Genomic DNA, 15,523 nt, shown 5'->3' on the forward strand with positions numbered 1-15,523 from the left:
AATTAAACGAGCCAAATTAATTTTTGTTAAAGTGTTGGGTACCACATTAACTTACCTTGCAGTTTTATGTCTTTTGTCCACTCTTCATGGTGTGATTTGAAAGGTGTAGTATCTAGAAGGCATTCATTTTATCGTGCAAAACCTATGTCTGTTCTAAATAACATCCACCACTGTCCTATTCTGAAAGTAAACAGATTTAGATGACATTCAAGTTTTTTCTTAAATGATTTATAAAACTCGTATGTCGCTTACAAATTGAATATAAAGAATACGTGAAGTGGAAAATTTAATATATATAGAATATAAATGTTTAGATTAATTAATATTTCAAAAAGTATTCTTCAAGTGAAAATTAAAATTTCAACAACTACTAATGCATTCTTTACAAATACATTTATTGTTAAAATGCAAACAATAATTTCTTATGACTAGAATTGAGTTCACATTATCATAATTTAAACATATTATTTCTTCATTGTGCGTTTAATCTGTGTGAGAATCGTGATGTGTATTGATAATAATTATATCCTATTTGTTCGTAGACATAAAAGCTAGCCATTATGCAATAAAGAAACTTGTTGAAAAGTTTGGTTCTTTAAATGAAACCTACACATGAAATTCGATCCTATGGTAGATAGTTATATTATTTTGAACTTGTATTTATATTTTACGTACCACGCAACTTTAAAACCACCAGATGCAAGCTTTAATAAATTCAGTTTATGTTACAGTAACTGTATTCGCATTCCTTAACTTAAGATTCAATGCTGGTTTGATACTGCTCTAAAGTATCTCATCAATATAATCATGCGTTAATGAAAAAGAAAAAAAAAAGGAACGAGAAAATTGTTCCTATGGCATTATTTTCATATAATTTTGTATCTGTCAATTGACTGTTTTACCTCTTTATTTTAGATCCATTAATGGTTTTATTTATCTATGCACTCGGTCTTGGTAGACGATGGGAAAATGCAATGTGAAATAATTTTAAAATATAAAAAACACGCCTTTGTGAGGAGGAACAGCAATACGTGTATTTTCCCTTACTCTTCCCTTTTTTCAAACGATTTTAAGGGAACAAATAAACTATTTCGCTCTATGATTATGGAACAGCAAATCAATGTTCTATGCTATTGGTTTTGTCGAAGCGTCAGAAATTATGATCGTTAAAAATTAGCTACACATAATATGGTCTGTGTATCTGGGAAAAACAAAAACAAAATTATAATGATATGACTATTATGTAAGCTGTGTATGAAAATGTGTAATCAATTTATTCAGTCAGTGTAACAAACTCATTTATTTGGAAGTTTAAGCATTTTAATCTTTATTCAATAACGTTATCAAACAATGATTACAAATAGTGACAGGTTAGTTTCAACAGGTTAAACTATGGATTTAAAAAAAGGACACCTATTGAACCTTTTTTGACGTATACTAAGTATTATCAGAAATAGTTTGGATTGAAATCTTATGCGAATTTGCCCCAAATAGCAATTTTTAACAAGTCTTCACATGTAATAGAAGATCAGTACTCATTTTTTGTCAAATTAGGTCTAAAGACTTTTGCCTTAGGTACACTTTGTTACTAGTATTTGCTTTGAACTAGCTGTCAATAGTTGTGTGTATTCTCAGATCTGTACTTAGTGCCTTTTTGTTGTGTGAATGCAACAGTACCCGTCCACGTCCACTCTGTTTTTGTTAGATTTACTATTTCTAATAGTATCTATCTGATGAGCTTAGCCTTTTTCAACAGATTTTTTCATAGTTTGTGCTTATGTTAAACTATTAAAACACTGTCTCAGGATAAGGGAGGGTTGAGCGCTCACAAACCCCACTACATTATGTATGTGCGTGTCTCAAATCACGGAGACTGTAGTTCAGTGAATATCGTTACATGATTCGTAAATAAAGGCAACAGAAGTATACCGAGGTTTAGATTCATAAATTGACTCAGAAAAACCCAAATTCGGGTTACAAACTAAAACTTAGGTTAACACATCAAATATAAGAAGAGAACGATACAACAGAAACACTAAAAAAATGCACACACAGAAACGAACTATTATATAAAAATGGCCAACTGACTTGGTACAGGATATTTTAAGAAAAATGGTGGGTTTAACTTTGTTTTGTGGATAGCAAAACCTCTCGCTTTTATTCTGTCATATTTGTTTTAGTAAACTGTTTTGTGCATTAGGCTGATAGTTTTTCATTTGAAGTGTTTCAGATTTTCCATGTCAGTGCCTTTGATACGCGAACATACGGTATGGATTTTTCTGATACGATTGCCCTAATTGCTTATTTGCTTATACATCCAGTTTATTTGATAACTTTGATGGCTAGTTGTCTCATTGAAACCTCATATATGGCATCTCTTTGTTGTATCCGTTATTTCAATTTCAATGGAATAAATGCGTTTAATATACACAAAACTTTGAATTTTTAGTGAGACAATATCATCTTCATAGCGGATTGTGAAGTGACAATGTAGTTCCAGCTTCTTTTCATTCTTCATTAGACATTCCAGTATGAAGTCAACCTTTTATATACATGTAGAATCAAGTCTCCAGACGATAAATCAGATTGGTACCGTACATTCTATTTCATTTGATATGGAAAATCCATTGCCGTACATAGTGTTTTTTCTACTATATTTTATTTTTACTTAGCTCATTCAGTTTTGGAAAGAAATGACATAGCATGTATGAGTTCAACAGTGATTAGTTAACTGCATACTTTCATATAATATTTCAAATTTAACGTTGATTGTTGTGTTTCCATATATGACAATTTTCTGTTCATGGCGTAATTATTGGTTTGAAAACTTTTGTAATCTACACAGTGTAACTGTGATTCAACGGTTTACATATTGATTAAACTATAATGTATATGATTTATTGCTAAAGCCAGCGTGATGTTATGTAGGAATCCATTAAACAAGTACATTCTTTGTATCTCTCACTGACAAGGAATACATTTTTAGATGAAGAGCATAAATTGTCTCATAAAGAAAATAATGTATCTATATAAAAAATAACATTAAACGATTTAAGATATCGGTATAAATCAAAACTGCAAATAATGGTTGAGATTAATATTAGTTTTTATGTCATAGTATTTCGATTAGGATTTTATGCATCCCATCTAGTCCCAAAATGTTCTGTAATTTCAAGAATTCGTATCTTCAGCTATTATTTTTATTGGCAGAAGTTATTTTTAACAATAATTAGTATTGAATTTCATGCAATATACCTTCGACCAATTTGATTTTGAATTTTTGAACTGTTGGTTTATAAGAATTTTTTGCACCATTATAATGTTTATATTTCTTTGTAAGAATACCTTGCTTTTTACAATGAACATTCAATGAAAAGCTTTAAACCAATTCAGTATACCCAATTGCCGTTGATTGTCCTCTGTGGTAATTATTTTTCGTTTATTATTGTAGTTCAAATAAGGCCATTTGCTCTTCCATTGAATTGTTTCAAATTTATAATGACATCACCTAAGCACTTATAAACTACTATACGTTATTAGTTATGCTCATTGTTGAGGGTCGATTGATATCATGTAATTGTTCATAGTTTTGTCTTTTGATCTATAACGGCCAATTGTTTCATTGTCAATCATACTATATTTTAAAATCCTTATTTTCATATTGAATGTTCTCAAAATAGTTTCTCGATTTAAATCTACCATTTTTTATGTTTTGATTATCTAATGCAGTTGGAGAAGGAAAGACGATAATAAGGTAGGTATTTGATCTCATTTATAAAAGGGTAAATCTGAGATCAAAGAGGCACTTTGAAAAGACATCTCAGCAGTGGTCTTAGACAGAGGCACAAATGAAAAGCTCCTGCTTATGAATTATACCATTCATCGTATATCATGGATCGTATGGTTTCTACAAACCAACGTTTTTGCCATGTTTCTCACTGAACAATGTACTCGGGTGAGATTCATATCGTTACATAATTTTCAACAATAATTACAATTTCATCATGTACCTAACAACAAATAATCAAAATTTAATATGTATACAATTAAATGGTTATTTTCATTTAAATGCTTCTTTTCAAGGTTATTAGTATTTTGAATATAAGATACGAATGTACTTATTCCATTCAATTCGAGTTATAAAATAGAAGTTCAAAAACATAGTGTTGCGTTCAATACGCCCGCCGACAATTGTAGTATTATTGGACAATTGAATGATACGAATAAAAAACAAGTACGAGTGGTGTACATGCATAAACATACTGCTTAATTTTACAGTTGGTTCTTAAGTTATACTGTTACCCTATGTCCATGATTAGAGGGTGAACTACCTGGTTATTATCATGTTTAAATACAATTTGTGTGCGTATCTCAATATATAAATAGGGAAATGTGGTATGATTGCCAATAAGACAACTATCCAGCAAAGTTCAAATCAAGCGGATGTAAGGAAGTACAGGCAGCCATACGACCTTCCAAACTGAGAAAAACTCATACTTATAGTCCTGCATAGAAGGTCTCGGCTCGAAACAGGTGTAGTAGCTCGCTAAAAGCTCGCATACACCTTATTTCCTAGTCTCTTACAAATACAGCTGATATTTAAAAACACTAAACAGTTATTGTCTATATAACAGTCAAATCCATGTAAGGTCAATTTATTAATATACACTACTATAATAGAATCAAATAACATCACTGAAGAGACATTCATAGCCGAAATGCGCATCTAATGCAGAAAAAAATGATACAGTTTATGTAATTACTACCACTGGGTCCATGGCTCTGGTGATGGGTCCTCGAAGGTATCACCATCCCAGTAGCATCTACTTCGGTACATTTTGTGTTTGAAATTGGTTAAAATTAAGTAATGCCCATCATCATATAAAGTGCAAATTCCTTGCCCGGTTACGGCTATATATTTTTTCTTTTTGGCATATATAGCTCTCCATCCTTTTAATATACTTTGTATTTTCAAATATTTCGATCTCGAGCAACACTGAAGAGACAATGATTGTCGAAATGCGCATCTGGTGCAGAAAAATTGGTACCGGTTTATGTACTTACATATATAATATGTATGACACTAAACATACGTCGAATATAATTATTGTAAAACAAACAGTGAACTTCAAGGTAAAACAACAGGAACTTAAGTAAGAAAAATTATTAAAAAACTATAACCTACTTTAAAAAACAATTTAGAAGACAACAATACAATGACTGGTAAATTAAATACAGTTTGATATTCTGATTGTGGTGACATATTGACGAACAATTAGTTTCATTAATTTTATATTGCAAATCATATTTAAAGAAACAAATGTTACATTGTATAGGTATACAAGTGTCAGATATTTCACATTCACACAAGATTTATTTACTAGTCCATAGTTGTTGTATTTTATGGTTATCAAGTCCAAGCATTATACACCTGCTACAGCAATACACAAATAATTGACTTCGCTCCCGTGAAACCGTTAAGAAATATCATCCGAACACGTCTTACATAAATATTTGAAATTAACACAGATAAAGGGTAGTTTAAAATGAACTACTTAAGTATAAAGCCCTCTTGTATATAAACGTAATGTATTGCTTAGGTTTTATTTTGATTTATAGCTTGACTTTTTCAATGACTGAATTAGTGAAAAATTTCAATACCCCAAAAAAATAGAATAAAGGTGCATTGTTAAGTCTTTTTCTGCTATGTACACTCACGAAATGTAGATATTATAAAGTGTATACTTTATTTATTGTTATTTTTATAAGAAGAAAAATGCTCTGGATATGTCAAACGTTAATCATTTATTGATAAGTTTATGAAGTTACAATATACCACAAAAAAATAAGTAAAAATAGAACTTGAAGGAATATTACGTACTTATCCGATTCAAGTTGATGCCCATATATTTTTGTGGTATTGTTTGAATAATCAATCAATGAAAAGATATCTATTCGTTTACACTATTTGACGTTTTTTAAATAATATAAATGGTAACAAATAAACTCATGATAGATACCAGGATTAAAAGTTAAAAGTTTATATATACGCCTGACGCGCGTTTCGTCTTCAAAAGACTCATCAATGACGCTCAAATCAAAATATGTTAAAAAGGCCAAATACAGTACAAAGTTGAAAAGCAGTGAGGACTAAAAATTCTTAGAAGTTTTGCCAAATAAGGATATTGATATTGATCCGAAAAAATTAGGCAAGCAATTGATTCAATTTGAAACGTATACATTTAAAATTGAAAGAAAAGTGCAGTCGAAACAAAGTTATGTCACTATTGTATAATGTATTGCCCGAACGTCGAACAGAGTCTGCATTAGCCATAAGTGAAGGGCATTTAACGACATAATAATATTTACATACTGACTATGTCCAATAATTGTAATTCAGCGGTTTTTCTGGTATATGCAACCATTTTCATTGAAATCAACGATCAAAACATATGAATTGATCAGTTCAAATGAGACAATGTTGGCATACTATAAAATCGTAATAGATCACCAGACGAACCAGGAAGCAAAAGCCAAGAGACTTAACATGTCTTTAACCAGATTTACTTTGAATTGGATAATAATCATTTTGCCTGCTTCCGTCAAGAGATATTAGTACTGCAATGAGCTGGCTTATAAAGATAAATTACTGAGATAAACAGTCTTTTTAATTACGAATTCTGTCAATAATGACTCAGCAGTTTTAGTTTTTCTTTGATGTTCTAGTTAACAAGTCGTCTGACACTTAACAAATCTATAAACTATAAAACGCTAAAATCATTACAATAGTTAATACTGTTTTAATGTTCTGTATTGGTTGATGTTTTCAATTATTTCACCATCGCATATATCGTATTGATCAGAAAAAATATTTTAAAATTTGTACATTCAGTATAAACGAAAGAAATCTCTATACTTTGTAATAATTCGAAACTTTTAATCCTTTCTTAACACAAGTAATTTTTGAAAGTTTAAATAATATATCATGTGAAAACAACGATTATATTTTGTATTATAATAACATGTTGTGCACGTTATCATAATTATAATAACAACATGTTTACTTTTATTGTTTACCTTATATTATCTCGTTTTCAAGTTAGCAACAGTTGACAACTTTCAATTAAGTCTTTAAGTTAATCTAAATATCGATAGAGCACGATTACGACCTAGTGCCAATAGTTAATATAAGAAACATAAAGTATTTGACGTATTGTAGGTTTATAATGAAAGTGTCACTCGTGTATTTTAATATAAACAGTTGAACACATACAATGTACCCATATTTCGAACTCAATTTGCCGAATAACGATCAATATGTCAAGAACATCAATTCATAACTAATGAATGTTGGAGCTAAAAATCTTATCTCTTAAAAATTAAGCAGTGACCTATTTTCTTCTATCTCGTTTGTTATGCCTCACCTACGATAGTAGAGCGGCATTATGTTTTCTGGTCTGTGCGTCCGTTCGTCCGTCTGTCTGTTCGTTCGTTCTGCGGTCTGTTTGTTCGTCTGTCTGTCTGTCCGTCCTTTCGTTCGTCCGTCTGTTCGTCCGTCTGTCCCGCTTCAGGTTAAAGTTTTTGGTCAAGGTAGTTTTTGATGAAATTGAAGTCCAATCAACTTGACACTTAGTACACATGTTCCTTATGATATGATCTTTCTAATTTCTAAACCAAATTAAACTTTTGACCCCAATTTCACGGTCCATTGAACATAGAAAATGAAATGGCATGTTTCAGGTTAAAGTTTTTGGTCAAGGTAGTTTTTGATGAAGTTGAGGTCCAATCAACTTGAAACTTAGCACACATGTTCCTTATGATATTATCTTTCTAATTGTAATGCCTAAATATATTTCATGGTCAATTGAACATGGAAAATGATAGTGCGAGTGGGGCATTCGTGTACTTTGGACACATTCTTGTTTTCTGTTGGTTACCACAGTTTTAAAGCATGCTCCAATATAAACTGGTAGTATTCTATAATATAAGAGCAGTGTAGGTATTAAGGCCCTGATGTGCTTCCTTTTTTCGTTGTTGTTTTTATATAAAGATCCTTAAACAAATAGAAAAAATCAAAAACTAATAGTTATAAAAGTTACCAGGATTATTATTTAGTACGTCAAACGCACGTTTCGTCTACATGAGACTCATTAGTGACGCTCATATCAAAATTGTTATTAAGCCAAACAAGTCCAAAAAAAGAAGAGCATTGGGTATCAAAAATTAATGTATGAGTATGATGACCTTATAATGACACATATTTTACCCGTTTTAGTACATCTTTAAATTTTAAGTCTCAATTATATTAAAATTGTAAAAATGCGTCAGAAGCGTTTCACTGTATTGACCTTCACAAGGAATGAGCAATCATAATGTGAAAGACAAGCATGTTTAAGTAATGTAAAACACAAGACGTAATATGGCAAAATTTCTTTAATAGTAGTGATTGCCCGATGAACATGTGGTACTCGCAATGTAACATTACAATAAATCACGCTAAATTGAACGAACCTTGATACGCTTTTTAAATTTTGTCTGGATATTTTGGTTTGTATTTTTGCAGACTTTTACTCAAGGTTCGATTGTGTACATAAGCAACAATCAACCCAAACGGACATAACGCAACACAAGATGGTAATTTAATATACATTCTCAAGCTTCTCTGGACTATAATGAACAAAATATGTTATAACTACGTCAACGCGACCTGCTTAATTGTAAAACTAAGTTGACATAGGAAGAAAATCACAGATCAAAATTGTGTTCTTACCTTAATCCTGTCGATGTTACAATAATTCCACCTATATGTATATGTATATTCGAATTTAATATATTTTGTGTACTGTCAATGTATAATTCACACCGTTATTCCTAAAATATTTTATATCATTCAAAGTTTAATGTCGAATTCCACCTATATGTATATGTATATTCGAATTTAATATATTTGTGTACTGTCAATGTATAATTCACACCGTTATTTCTACAATTTGATATCATTCAGAGTTTAATGTAGAAATCAAAATTATATGAAAGACATAGTTGATGGGAAATGAATAGGACCAGTATTATATTCAGTGTTCACTGATAAAAACATGTTTTCTATCAAAAATTTAAAGGTCTTTGATGAATATGGGGTTACAATAGGGGGTTATTATACCTGTAATATGACGACTTAAAGAAAATGAAATAAACATTCCTTTTGATGCAAAGATTGATTTGTTTGCACTGTGCATGTTGATTGAAAGTACAATTTGAATATTATGATTCAAATATATAAAAAAACGTTGTTATACTAATACTTTCAAAAAATATACGATGTAAATAAATTTGTGAAAGTGCAACAGACAGACAATTTTAGCACTGCATGCATATACTTATGATCAGAATGTAAGTTAATCGTATGAATTATAGATTTATTTTATAATTGTCTGATTTTGTTTTCGTTTTACATATTTACAAATAAAACATTGGTAATGTTCGTCAACATTTTTTAATTAAAAGTCAAATTTAGAAGGCGGTCATTTCCCTTTAAATCGATGTAATACCGTTTACTAGTATCTATAAATTACATGGTTCTGCGTCATTTTATGTTTATTGTTATCCATCATATATAAAAATTAAAAAAGTTGTTTTTCTTAACTTCAGCCACGAATGACCACAGCCAGGTTTAATAAATTATCTATAAATTTATATATAAAGGCATATGCATTATATATGAGGTTTTCAACAAAATAGAAAAAAGGTGGCATAAATTTTTAATTTCACCATCCGTATTAGCGAGGACGTTTTAACTAAATAAGATTTGGTGACTAATGTAACTGCATCCATCACAATCTTAAAATATAGGGTACCACACATTCAGTCACGGTTGCTGCATATTCTCAATTACATAAAAAAATTAATATAAGGATAAATTTAGAACTTAATGTTAGCGACAAAAAATGATGATGTAAATTTTCTCATTGAGAACTTTCCATTTTTGTGAGGCAATATTCACTCATTGGTTTCAAATAGATTATTTGTCTCCAATTTGATATTTTTTTGCGTTTCCAATTATAATTTCGTTGTAACTGTTTATAAGGCTTCTTTTGAATCAAGGGTGTCATAGGTTATTATTGAAAGTGTTCCCTTCGTAAGAATTGTGGACTTTTCATTTTTTAGTGAACCGTTATCATTTATATGTGGCATGAATGACAACAGCTTTGGTTTATTTGTCGTAGCCACAAGCAAATCGCAATTACTTCGATTGTGACATTATCTAATACGATGGATGCTACAAGTAGATTAGAAACTGAGTATCTCAAGCATTTTTGACTTGTTTTAAATTGCTCAATCCTCAGTTTTCTATGAAATGTTTTTTTTTGTTACATGTAACTGTGTTGTCATCGTTTATCGTTATTACCATGGGTGTTTTCTTTATATACTTATCCTTTTCGATTATCTCCTTTTTTTTCTCCATTTTAATTTTGTCATTGCTCTCAAGTTGAAAGAAAAAAACACCAATAAAACACACCACTCTCTTAATTAATTTTTGATTCGTCAATGAATTTAAAATTTACAATAACCACGGGTAAAAAGTAAAAAGTAAATACCTAACTCAATTGCAAATTTAAAGTGGAAAATACCTTTACAAAGGGCGGTCTCAAAAGGTCAATCACATCAAACGAATGGAAAACAATTATCATGATCTTCATTTGGTACACGCACTTCCTTAATATGAAAAAAGGGTGGATTAAACCTGGTTTCATAGCATTTAATCTCTATGAAAAATGATACTCATGGCAAACAACAAAGTTAATGTATCCCCGAACATAATTGGTACTAGGGAGATTTGATTTCATTTTCTAAAGTGTAAGCTTTAAGGTGTGTCACTTGTAAAATGTATTTGGCCTCTCATCTATTTGGATGGGAGCGTCACTGATTTGTCTTGACAAAACGCACGCCTTACTTTCTAGGTTATAAGTCTTGTAACTTTTTCTCTCTATATATATGTTTGATCTGAAAAATTGAATGTGCGACAAATATATATATGTATATATAGAATATAATACTTACATTTTCAACCTTCATTTCACTTCAATGATTATATCTTTATGCACATTCTTTTCTTGTAAATGTCTCTTCCACTCAGTATTTATCTGCTCTCCAGGAAGCCGTCTTTGTTCCGTCATATTAAATGACAAATTTTACACATGCAATAAAATAGCCTACTGTGAATGTATTTGTTAAAAGTGTCACAGCTATGTAGCATATGCTTTAATGTCAAATATATCATAAGCCTTTATAAATATTTTATTTTTTACCAATATACTGATAACGAATATGCATGCACTTTTACATTGAGATTGTTTTTATTTCTATATATTATAAAAAAATACCTTCGTTAAATGATTTAAAATCATATAATGCATTCAACTGTTTTTTGGTTTTCATAATAACATAATTTGTTGAATTAATAATCATTAAGTATTTACATTTTGCTTGTAAAAATTCACTAAGCTTCATTGGAAATAAGGAATATTTACGTGTTATGAAATAAACTCATTTACAGATACAAGGCTTATAACGACATGGTGTGCAATAGCCTCATGTATAGATAACTTTATATCATTATGCACATTTTTACCAAAAATATATAACCTTTTTTTATAATGATCGATACCGAGATATAATAGTTATGTTTTGAAAGTATCTATATATAATTCATTTAGCTAAAATTGAGCACAAATATGTTCAGAATAAAACATAAAGAAACAAAAAAATAACCGACATGAAAATAATAGACCAAAAAAAATCTATTGAAGAGAAAGAAAAACCTCTAAATTATTTTGAATTGAATCAAATATGTAAAAGATATTATACATATGATACAGTCGATCCCGATGGACAGAGAAGAAACATGATGAAACCATAGACATCACCGTACTTGGTGTTGTTTTTGTTGCGTGTGTTTTTTTAAAGTCATTTGATTAATTGAACGCATTAAATTTTTATGTAGGTAACTATATTTTTGCAGAACGCATTTGTAGTTTAAGTACTAGTGTACACCACAGCTTTCATTACGTGAACGTATCATATCTTGGGGGGAAAATGATACAGTAAGCGCACATTTTTACTGAAAATTACTTTTTTAGAAGCTAGAGTTTGAAATCTTTGTCTTGTGTCGTATACAAAAAGCTGACTAGTAAATAATACAACTCATAGTAAAAATAATTACCATTTATGATAAATATAAAAAAATATAATTTTAAAGAATCAAAACGTTGATCCCCTATACAGAAAAGCGTTTCTTAATCTATGGAGCATATTACATCAGTTTTGATAAAAGTTAAGATTTTTGCAGCTCAATTATAAAAATGATTAAAATGAAACAGAAAGTTTTTGCATTTACTTACTAGATGTAACTGTCTAAATCTTTCGGTATTTGGTTTATAAATGTTTTCAACTTCGTACTTGCTTTAGTCTTTCTTCTTTGCTGATTTGATAGTCATTAATTAGTCTTCTGAAGATAAAATACACTTATAGCGTATACAAAAAATACTTTTGATATTTGTTAACTGTGGAAATGTACACTAACGAACTAGGAATAACAACTGTAAATATGATAATAAGACATTGTAAAACCTCTCAAATTGTAAGCAAATTCCATACATGTACAGCAAACGTTAATGGTCCCCAAAATGACTTGTGTTAAACCATTCAATCAATAAAACCAACGTTATAATCTATATAAAAAGCTTATGAAGCACATCGTCAAATGACAACTACTGAACAACAGAATTCTGAGGACAGGTGCAATATAAGTATATTGAAATAGTATTTAAGGCTAATCCATTTTGATTAATATAAAAAAAAAATTGTAAAGTAAAATTTATAATAAGAAGAAAAGAAGTAAAGAAAATCAGTAAATGTTGGTGGATCAAACAGGTTTATTCCAAATGCATAGAAGAGTTTCTCAAAATCTGCTGGAGCGTTCAACTACAGTTCTTTGTAGCTAAAGGAGTAGGTCCAGTAAGATCCGTTTTGACCCCATAATATAGCAGTTTTACAAAATTGTTAAAATATAAACTTTTAATTATTTATTGGACAGAAGAATACTTCTGCTACATACATATGGGCTGTTTTTGACAATACAAAGCACTTATATCGGATAGTAGCACCATTAAGTCATGCTAAATTACTGAAATCTCCACAATTCTAGCATTTAATTTAAATTGTAAAGGTTTCCGTGTTAAAGGAAAGTGGCCGCATTCGTGTTCATCCTTAATATTGAAGTGTGAGTTGTATTTGATGATAATATGTAACATATATAAAGGTTGTGGATGAACACGGATGCGGCCACTTTCATTTTTGACAAAAAATCATCTGAAAAGTTACATTTTTCGGCATATTTGGTAGATTTTTCATATTTGAGCTTAAATCAGATCGATTTAATGACTAAACCAGTTAAAATCTTTGACATAAACTAATTGAATCAAATGAAATAGACACTTAAGTGTTTCAAAAGTGGTCAAACTATTTCGTCAGATGAACCTGAAATTTGAGGCTAGACCTACTCCTTTCTTTGGAAAATGAGCATAAAGTCAATGGAGACAAATTTTTATCTTTACAAGAAATTCGTAAAATGTTATTTAACAATCGTTTGATTTAAATAAATTGCTTTTCAACAAGAAGCCTATCAAATTTACTTCATCGATATATACCATTTATTCCGGAAGGGGGTAAATTTCATCCACCATTTCTCACTATTATTTACATTGTATATTGATATAGGTTTTGATTATGTTTGGCACAGTTTTGATATCATTACGATCAATAGTTGTGGTGTCAATAAAACAATTTAGATTTTACTTTTGAATAAATGCGTTTTTTTATCACCTTGTTGTTATTTGCAGCGGAAATGCACATTGACGAGGTAGGGATATGTTTACAGTTCTTGTCGTTTCGTTTTTGATGTGTCCTGTTAATTGATTTTGCCATGTGATTATGGACTTTCCGATTAGATGTTCCTCTAAGTTCAGTATTTTTGTGATTTTACTTTATACTAAAGATATACATTATATTTAAAAAATCATAATTATTTGCAAGTCAAATATAAAAAAACTAAAGAATTCGTTTAAGGAGGCTCGCGGGTATAAGATTTTCCAGAAAAAAATTAATCATTTATTTTTCCTTACAAATTTTATCAATTACCTTTAGTAGTTGGTTCTTCATCATATGGTACAAAAATCATTCCAAAAAAACAATTCGTGTTGGCCCCAGATGACTTTTAAAATGTAGATATCATTGAAAAAGCTCCAACTTATCTCCCTTTGGTGAAAAAAAAAATCATTTTTTTGGCATTAAAATTAAATATCTTATTTGACTCATCGGTGACCTATATTTTTTTATTTTTTATTACGAATAAGCTATACATAAAATATTGTAAAATTTAAGCGATTTCTGTAATTTAGTTCTTTTTTAATTTCGATATTACAGCTTTTTCTCTTATTTGTTCAACAGAAAAAAAGGACAGTAAAAAAAATGTATGCTTCTTTCGATGGCAGATTGTGAGCGTAAATGAACGGTGACCCCATTTTTTTTTATTTCATTTTTCTCCTAAGTATAAGATAAAGTTCATTTATAGAAAAATATAGCGAAATCCTATATTAAATAAAAAAAATTGATTTAGAGCCGCGAGCCCCCTTAAGTATTTCTACAGTTCCTCGTCCTAGAATCAATACCATGTATAAATTCATTGGACTATTTAAATCAAACATATTACAATTGTATCATCAGCAAAATGCCAGTGATGTTACAAAAAGGGATGTTTCTACATTATACCAGATACAATGTTAATGAAGTTATAACAATAAGCTGAGGGTCTCACTCCATAGTTTAAGTTTAGAATTTTAAATATTTGGAACAATTCCCTGTACAGTATCAAGAATGTATAAAACAGTAAATAGCGATTTCTTGTCTTTGATACAACGGTGTACATTTTTTATTTGCGTTAAGTGGTTTATAAACTATAGTATTTGATTGTGGTTGTCTAATCTGTTGTGCACATTGATATATTTTTTTCCAAATCTCCTGCCTGACTATTCGAGTTTCACTCGAATTTTGAAATCGCCATAGCGTTTCCTTTCTGAGCCTCTTTCATATTGATACTCATTTCATTTGTCATATGTCATCAATTTGTTCAGGTTGGTTCTTGGTAAGAAATTCCCATTTCTCTGAGGTGCCATAAGGGCTCTAATGATTGTGATTGATCGATAGCGAATACCAAGATTTATATAGATAATTGAAAAGATTTTGGCAATCATCAGTTTTGTATTTGTTAATTGGAGCAAATGAGTTCAGTTCCAGTTTTAAGTTTGGTTTGTATAATCATCTTGGGAGTAATTTGTGGAAAATAGAAAAAATCATAAAAGTACTGAACTGAAAGGATAACAACTTTCATATTCCTGATTGATACAGCATTTTCTTATGTAGAAAAGGGTAGATTAAACCTGGTTTTATAGCTAGCTAAACTGCGAAC

At 30.0% G+C, this 15,523-nt stretch overlaps 2 protein-coding genes across 4 annotated transcripts in view; one reads left to right on the top strand and one right to left on the bottom strand.

Annotated features, from left to right (window-relative positions):
• LOC134696069 (myosin heavy chain, striated muscle-like) overlaps nucleotides 1–9,047 on the bottom strand; it is a 41,242-nt gene extending 32,195 nt beyond the window's left edge. The window contains exons 1-2 of one of the 3 annotated variants that reach the window (XM_063557652.1): nucleotides 8,771–9,047; nucleotides 56–180 (exon numbers count right to left, since the gene is read on the bottom strand). The gene's annotated coding sequence lies outside the window, so the exon portion shown is untranslated. The remainder of the gene's footprint in view (nucleotides 1–55; nucleotides 181–8,770) is intronic. The other 2 variants (XM_063557650.1, XM_063557653.1) reach the window with 2 other exon arrangements.
• Nucleotides 1–15,523, top strand: part of LOC134696072 (centrosomal protein of 83 kDa-like) — a 54,389-nt gene that overhangs the window by 5,867 nt on the left and 32,999 nt on the right. The gene's annotated exons all lie outside the window — the stretch shown is intronic.

Source organism: Mytilus trossulus, chromosome 14 (assembly GCF_036588685.1).
Source record: "Mytilus trossulus isolate FHL-02 chromosome 14, PNRI_Mtr1.1.1.hap1, whole genome shotgun sequence".
NCBI classification, from domain to species: domain Eukaryota; kingdom Metazoa; phylum Mollusca; class Bivalvia; order Mytilida; family Mytilidae; genus Mytilus; species Mytilus trossulus.